This window comes from Schistocerca piceifrons, chromosome 5, assembly GCF_021461385.2.
Source record: "Schistocerca piceifrons isolate TAMUIC-IGC-003096 chromosome 5, iqSchPice1.1, whole genome shotgun sequence".
NCBI classification, from domain to species: Eukaryota; Metazoa; Arthropoda; class Insecta; order Orthoptera; family Acrididae; genus Schistocerca; species Schistocerca piceifrons.
The window spans coordinates 124,837,444-124,845,416 of record NC_060142.1 but is presented as its reverse complement, the minus strand read 5'-3'; the positions used below and the strand labels follow the sequence as shown (position 1 = coordinate 124,845,416).

The 7,973-nt window shown below is 45.9% G+C and overlaps 1 non-coding gene across 1 annotated transcript; it reads right to left on the bottom strand.

Annotated features, from left to right (window-relative positions):
* Nucleotides 1-6,663: 6,663 nt before the first annotated feature.
* On the bottom strand, nucleotides 6,664-6,738 carry Trnat-ugu. The gene has a single exon. It is a non-coding gene; the product is annotated as a tRNA-Thr (tRNA).
* Nucleotides 6,739-7,973: the final 1,235 nt, after the last annotated feature.

Sequence of the window (7,973 nt, the reverse complement as noted above, 5' to 3'; positions counted from 1 at the left end):
GTTCACAGGGTAGTGCATTGTAGAAAATTGCTCTCATTCTGTGTGGGCTGTGGTCCGTTGCCTTTTTATTGGTCACAATTCTATGAAAATTTTCCCTTCCCCGCGTATCATAGTTGTGTACATTACTGTTTCTCATATTAAATTTAGTATTTTGTTGCACGAACATGACTGTATGCAGTATATACATGGGGTACACCGTAAGAATTTTATATTTTCTAAAAATGTCTCTATAAGGCTCTCTCTTCTTTATCTTGGGTACCCTCCGTACTCTTACGGATTTATGGACAGAGCTGCAGGATTCACGGTGTCAGTTCCCTCCAGCACTGCTTCAGACGTTATTCAAGCCCATGCCGCGTCATGTTGCAGTACTCCAGCGTGCTCGCCGTGGTTTTACACGATATTAGGCAGGTGTACCAGTTTCTTTGGCTCTTCAGTGTATGAACATGTGTCAGCTTTCTCACTTACGCCGGTTACCTTGTCAGCGTAGTTCAGAAAGAGTTTTAACTGAGAGCCTGCTCTTAGTCCTCTTCCTTCTTCTTCTTCTTCTTCTCCTTTGCGGTACCCTCTTCTTCTGTTGAGGTCGGCAGTGTTCCGTGAGCCGGCTGAAAAGATACTAAGGATATTGGCGGGGGATGGATGGGTGGATAGGTTGGAATTTGTGTACGTCCCCCATCTGTCTGCGTCTAGTGCACATCTCATTTTCAAGCGTGAGAAGGTTTTCGAAATGTTTGCGCGTGGCATATCTGAGTCGGGACGTGGGTACGAGGCCGGTGTATACCTTGCTGGAAGTGGCATACAGCCCCAAAACCACGTTGAAGACGGCTGTCTCAACAGCACTAGTGGTTAATCTGCGAGGCTCGCCTCCCCAAATCCCAGAAGCGGCGTGTTAACGCGCTCAGCACTGGGAGACTTAACTGTTGCCCAAAATCTGATGGGAAACGATGCTCCTTATTCTAAAAGGTTTTCCATGCTCTCAAGTCGGAGAAAGATCATTGAAACTACAACTCCAGGAGAAGCGGCAAATAACGAAATTTTACTTCTTGTGCGACCCCAGTACAGCATGAAGAATACACGATTAAACATATTGTTGATTTGAAGGTATACACATGTCACCTCTGGCTGCAACAAGGCTGTAAGCCGGTTAGACTTTGTGGCGAGCTGGGCTGAGTGACATGTTACTGCAACGGCTGAGTAACATGTTACTGCAACGCTCTGCCAGAGTTTATCAGCCCTACGAGTCTTGCGAGTGTTGGGTGGCGTTCTCTCTACGGCCTGTGACCAGATGATTTGACAGGAGAAGTGTGGTGGACGCACTGACCAGAGCAGAAATTGAACACCCTTCATATCGACTGCCCGTATACTGTCGTTTCCTTCATGTTCCCTGAGCACACCGAATAACATGGGGGGGACGGATTACAGAAACGTCTGTCATTTCACAGCTACTGCTCCGTTCTCATGTTTCTCGGCTCTTACAACTGCAACCTGATTTCTGCACAAGTTATAGTTAAACTTTCGCTACTTATGTTTCGCATACGACAAATTCCTGCGTAACAACACAACGAATCCATATGACTACCACCTCTTCCGTAAAAGAAGCGTCTTCTTTCTTCAGCATCTTCATCTCATCGCGTAAGTGTACATTGTGTGGCATTAAATCATCATTAAAACAGGGCGTCAGATGTAGATGCTGTGCGTCATCAGGTAAAATTTGTATGAGGTCCAATTCCGGTGACAAGTCAGGCTGTATGTCCTGTACATGTTCTTCCACAACAATTTCCAGATCCTCCGTAGCCAAAGCCAGATCAATATCCATATTAAAATCCATGTTCATTTCCAGGTCCATGTCCGTAGCCACATAGCCATCCTAAAGAAAAATAAAGGTATAGTGACTTTGCGTTGCAATAATTATCCAAAAAGGTTTTCAACCTTAATCTGTGTCATTCTGGTGTGAGTGTTTGTCTAACTAAAACTAGCTGAATTACAGAATACAGCTATGTTCGTGCTGTAGCACTTTCTTTTAAAAAAGCATTGTAGTACCAAAATAAACAGAGTTAGTCAAAACTTTACCGAAAGCAAGCTAATATATTTTTAAAACATGTTATTGGTAATGTGACACTGTATGTCTGTAGTCTATAAGTAAAAAGTGCAACATGTAAGTAAAGTACACCAACTCAATGTGTATAAATTTGTTGCGTAACACCATATATGAGTTAATGCGTCATATTTGACATATACGATAGACCTTCAGTCTACGAGTATGAAGTATCTCGCCTGACACTGATTCTTAAGCACTACTCATTTCACTTTATGTCCTTTGTGGCACTATAGGCATACTTCATGTACCGCATGTTATGGGCCATACGATCGTTCTCTCGACATTGATGATTAGATACGCCTGCTAGAAAGTCATGAATCCATTACGTTCGAACATCTGATCAGCAAATGGATATAACTTGTATCTGTTCGAGGAACGCATGCTTCCACTTATTTCTTATTCGACCTTTACGTGATGAAATGCAGCCTTCGGTTGTCTCCTTGTTTTGCATGCAGCTTGTTTACAGCTGGATATCACCTTCTTACAGGAATCTAACACTGTCCACTGTGCCTAGATGCCAGAACACTGCCGTAATACACGTGGATAGGCTCAGTCCTGCCTTGATTAATGCTTTATTAAGCGTTTCCTGCCCTCTGTCTAATGTTTAACACCCCCAATGGGTGGGACACGCCAGTCATATGGGTGAGCATAGGATTCATTTCATGCCGGACACGTATGGCGAATAACATCCGTGTCCCAAACTGTTGGAAATTAGTGTAGATGTCTGACGTTTAGATAACCTTGTCTGAAATGTACAGCGTTTTTAGTGCAACCAGACTGTACTTTTGTGCAATGTCATAACTTTGTCAACTGCAATGACTGCGTCATACCTCCCGATTCCTGTAAGGTCATTTTTATTTACGTAGAGATAACGGCAGTTGGACGTAATTTAGTACAAGAACGACGATCCTGTGTCGTAATCCGCTTTTTCACTTTACCTATCATCACATATTGTGAGATGTTGCTGTGTTATTATATCTAAAGTAACTGGACAAGTTCATGTTGGCGCGTAACTGTAGAGAAATCTCTGTTACGCTTTAAGTTCCACTTCTGATTTAATAACTCTACGGTATTGTATTGTATGTTAACCGAGGGCCTAGAAATGACGAAGAGGGTCCGTCCCCGCCGCAGCCATTGTGGTCCACAACCCCACGACGACTACCGCAGTCCACTTCACCCCTCCGCCGCCCCAAACCGAACTACTCTTTCAGGGTTATTGTGCGGTTCGGCACCCGGTGGACCCCCCCCCCCCCCCCCCCCCCGCCACCAAACCCCAGGGAACGTCTCACACCAGACGAGTGTAACCCCATGTTTGCGTGGTAGAGTAATGGTGGTGTACGCGTACGTGGAGAACTTTCTTGCTCAGCAATCGCCGACATAGTGTAGCTGAGGCGGAATAAGAGGAACCAGGCCACATTCGCCGAGGCAGATGGAAAACCTCCTAAAAACCAACCACAGACAGGCCGGCTCACCGCACCTCGACACAAGTCCGTGCGGCTAACCGGGCGGGCTAACTCTACGGTACTTTTGGAATTGTTGATAAGGATGTAGTCTGACAGTTTATATGGATAGCGAAGAACTTCTATAGACTTCCGCCGTCCTTAGCCAGGAGTTGGAACATTTTGTTTGCTTCCGTATCTTCCGAATATAAGACGAACATCTTGAAAAAAATATAAGTGATGTTGATGAGACAGATGGGATTAGGTGAGAGGCAGTATCAGGTGAGGTGGTTGATGTAGCCAGTGCTGTAGGCTGATAGAAAAGATTAGGCTGTAAGTTCAGCGCCTCACAAATAATGCTAAGCCAAGATGTACGGATCCGTTCGTAATAAGCTAGATCACATGTCTGACTGGTATCTTGTATCACATACGGCAGGGTTCTGTGGATTGTCTGTCTCGTGTAGTGCATAGTCGGGGGCACTGCCACATTCGTAAGGTGCTTCAGTAGCGTAATCTAGCGACGAACGTACACTACTGGCCATTAAAATTGCTACACCACGATGATGACGTGCTACAGACGCGAAATTTAACCGACAGGAAGAAGATGCTGTGATATGCAAATGATTAGCTTTTCAGAGCATTCTCACAAGGTTGGCGCCGGTGGTGACAACTACAACGTGCTGAGATGAGGAAAGTTTCCAACCGATTTCTCATACACAAACAGCAGTTGACCGGCGTTGCGTGATGAAACGTTGTTGTGATGCCTTGTGTAAGGAGGAGAAATGCGTACCATCACGTTTCCGACTTTGATGAAGGTCAGATTGTAGCCTATCACGATTGCGGTTTATCGTATCGCGACATTGCTGCTCGCGTTGGTCGAGATCCAATGACTAGTAGCAGAATATGGAATTGGTGGGTTCAGGAGGGTAATACGGAACGCCGTGCTGGATCCCAACGAGCAGTCGAATTGACAAGCATCTTGTCGGCATGGCTGTAACGAATCGTGCAGCCACGTCTCGATCCCTGAGTCAACAGATGGAGACGTTTGCAGGACAACAACCATCTGCACGAACAGTTCGACGACGTTTGCACCAGCATGGACTATCAGCTCGGAGACCATGGCTGCAGTTGCCCTCGACGCTGCATCACAGACAGGAGCGCCTGCAGTCGTGTACTCAACGACGAACCTGGGTGCACGAATGGCAAAACGTCATTTTAGCGGGTGAATCCAGTTTCTGTTTACAGCATCATGACGGTCGCATCCGTGTTTGGCGACATCGCGGTGAACGCATATTGGAAGGTGTATTCCTCATCGCCTTACTGGCATATCACCCGGCGTGATGGTATGGGGTGCCAATGGTTACACATCTCGGTCACCTCTTGTTCGCATTGACGGCACTTTGAACAGTGGACGTTACATTTCAGATGTGTTACGACCCGTGGCTCCAGCCTTCATTCGATCCCTGCGAAACCCTACATTTCAGCAGGATAATGCACGACCGCATGTTGCAGGTCCTGCACGGGCCTTTCTGGATACAGAAAATGTTCGACTGGTGCCCTGGCCAGCACATTCTCCAGATCTCTCACCAACTGAAAATGTTTGGTCAATGGTGGCCGAGTAACTGGCTTGTCACAATACGCCAGTCATTACTCTTGATGAACTGTGGTATCGTGTTGAAGCTGCACGGGCAGTTGTACCTGTACACGCCATTCAAGCTCTGACTGAATGCCCAGGCGTATCAAGGCCGTTATTACGGCCAGAGGTGGTTGTCCTGGGTGCTGGTTTCTATGCATGCAAATTGCGTGAAAATGTAATCACATGTCAGTTCTAGTATAATATATTTGTCGAATGAATACCCGTTTATCATCTGCATTTCTTGTTGGTGTAGCAATGGCCAGTAGTGTATAATGCCGCGGTACATTGTTAACGTCCAGTATGGCTCTCTGTGTATTCAACATGTCGAAACAGCTCTCAGTTGGCAAATAGCTAGAAATTTCGCGGAGCTGTCGACCGAATTTTTAAAATGACGTGGATGATCCGTAAATGTTGTTACAGTTCGAAACATCCATCTGAAGCCTTGAACTGAAGATATTGTAATTCCAGGACTATGACCAGTTTTGTCTCTTCAGGCAAAGAGGCGGCTTGCCTCATGATTCAGCTACACAAGTGTCATCTTCACATTAATCGATCAAGTATACCAGCAGATAAACCTAGTGCTACCTGCGATACATGAGAGAACCCAGGATCTGAGCTAAAAGCTTCTTGGAAAGGGGAAACGAATTATAATTTGTTTTTAAGCAAAACTGAAGTCTATGGTAAAACTGTGTTTCTTGATCACGATAATGTGAACACTTCATAATAGTTATGTACCACCTACTCACGAGTCAAAGTACTGTGGCCATTACCCGCTGTAAGACAGCGTGGCGGCTGATGGCATTGCAAGTAGACTAGCGAAACAGAAACGAATGGGGAATGGGAAAAACTCCTGACATAAGCGTCTTTCACTAACGTCAGATAGTTATTACTCGGCATCTCGAAAAAAAAAGGTTCAAATGGCTCTGAGCACTATGGGACTTAACATCTATGGTCATCAGTCCCCTAGAACTTAGAACTACTTAAACCTAACTAACCTAAGGACATCACACAACACCCAGCCATCACGAGGCAGAGAAAATCCCTGACCCCGCCGGGAATCGAACCCGGGAACCCGGGCGTGGGAAGCGAGAACGCTACCGCACAACCACGAAATGCGGGCACTCGGCATATCGGAGCGAACATTTTGGAAACTGTGAATCTCTTCGGTTGCTCGCTTGGTAGCGACGTGAGCATCTACGGAAAGTGGTTGAAAGAGAACGAAAACATCAGTGGTCGACAGACTGCTGAGGGTCCACACCTCATTACAAACTTGGAGGTCGGCCAATCTATGAAGCAAGATACGTGGCAAAGTGTGGCAGATCTGATGACGGATTGTGATCATATATGGATATGGTGTCTGTTCTTTCGGACATGCCCGAAAGAACCGACACCATTGATGACCTGTAGCCGTCTAGAACGAAATTAGAATTATATTATTACCTTCAGCTGCTGACGGGAGTTGATCTATATTAACGGAGACAGGTGAAAATGTGTGCCCCGGCCGGGTCTCGAACCCGGGATCTCCTGCTTACACGGCAGACGCTCTACCCATCTGAGCCATCGACGGCACGGAGGATAGTGCGACTGCAGGGACTATCTCGCGCACGCCTACCGCGAGACCCACATTCTCACCTTGTGTGTCCACACACAACATTCGTGGTGTCCCACGCCAACACACTCATTACTCGTGGAAGACATTCTTACCAAGATCCGTAAGAGTTCGGCCGCACAGAAGAAGGAGGTCATGGCCGGTATTGCCAGAACTATATACTTATATGGATATGGTATCTGTTCTTTCGGACATGTCCATATAAGTATATAGTTCTGGCAATACGAGCCATGACCTTCTTCTTCTGTGCAGATTCACACATATTCCCCGAACTCTTACGGATCTTGGTAAGAATGTCTTCCACGAGTAATGAGTGTGTTGGGGTGGGACACTACGAATGTCGTGTCTGAACATACAAGGTGAGAATGTGGGTCTCGCGGGAGGCGTGCGCGAGATAGTCCCTGCAGTCGCACTATCCTCCTTGTCCTCAGTGGCTCAGACGGATAGAGCATCTGCCATGTAAGTAGGAGATCCCGGGTTCGGGTCCAGGTCAGGGCACACATTTTCACCTGTCTCCGTTGATATATATCAACACTCGTCAGCAGCTGAAGGTTTTAATATAATTCTAATTTCGAGTGTGATCGTGGTTGAGATACAAGTGCTTAGGATCTCACCGTTCAGTGTAGTCTGTGCAGGATAAGGTGGCCGATGTGCAGTGATCAGCTTTCGCCCAAAGCGCTGGGCGAGTTCATTCGTTTGTCCGGAAGGGGAGGCCGACAGTGTTCGCCGCCGGTCGGCCATAATAGAATCGAAGTGCACGCCCTGCAGTCTTTTTCAAACGATTTTACAGTAACTATTCGGTAAAAATGTTTCGTTTAGCTTTACTTATAGCTTTTTATGTCAGGTTCATGATGATGTACGCATCATTTCGTTAATACTCGCAGTTATTGTGGTATTTACATGGGAGTAAGACACTGCGCGAAATTCGAAAGAGTGTACAATGAAAAATAGAGGTCGCTGTGATTTTGCATTTGGTGCATATTTCATAATATGTCACTGCATATCATATTTAGCTAACATATTGAATTTTTGTTTACACTTCAGTGGAGGTCTCTACCTGTCACCAATCTCGAGAAAAGCGATTAAGCCAGAGTGCAATATCCACAACATTCCTTATTTCAGCAAAACTTCATTATCGACCATGTTATTCCACTAACTAAGGACTTAGTCGGTGACATAATGTAAGTTTTAAGG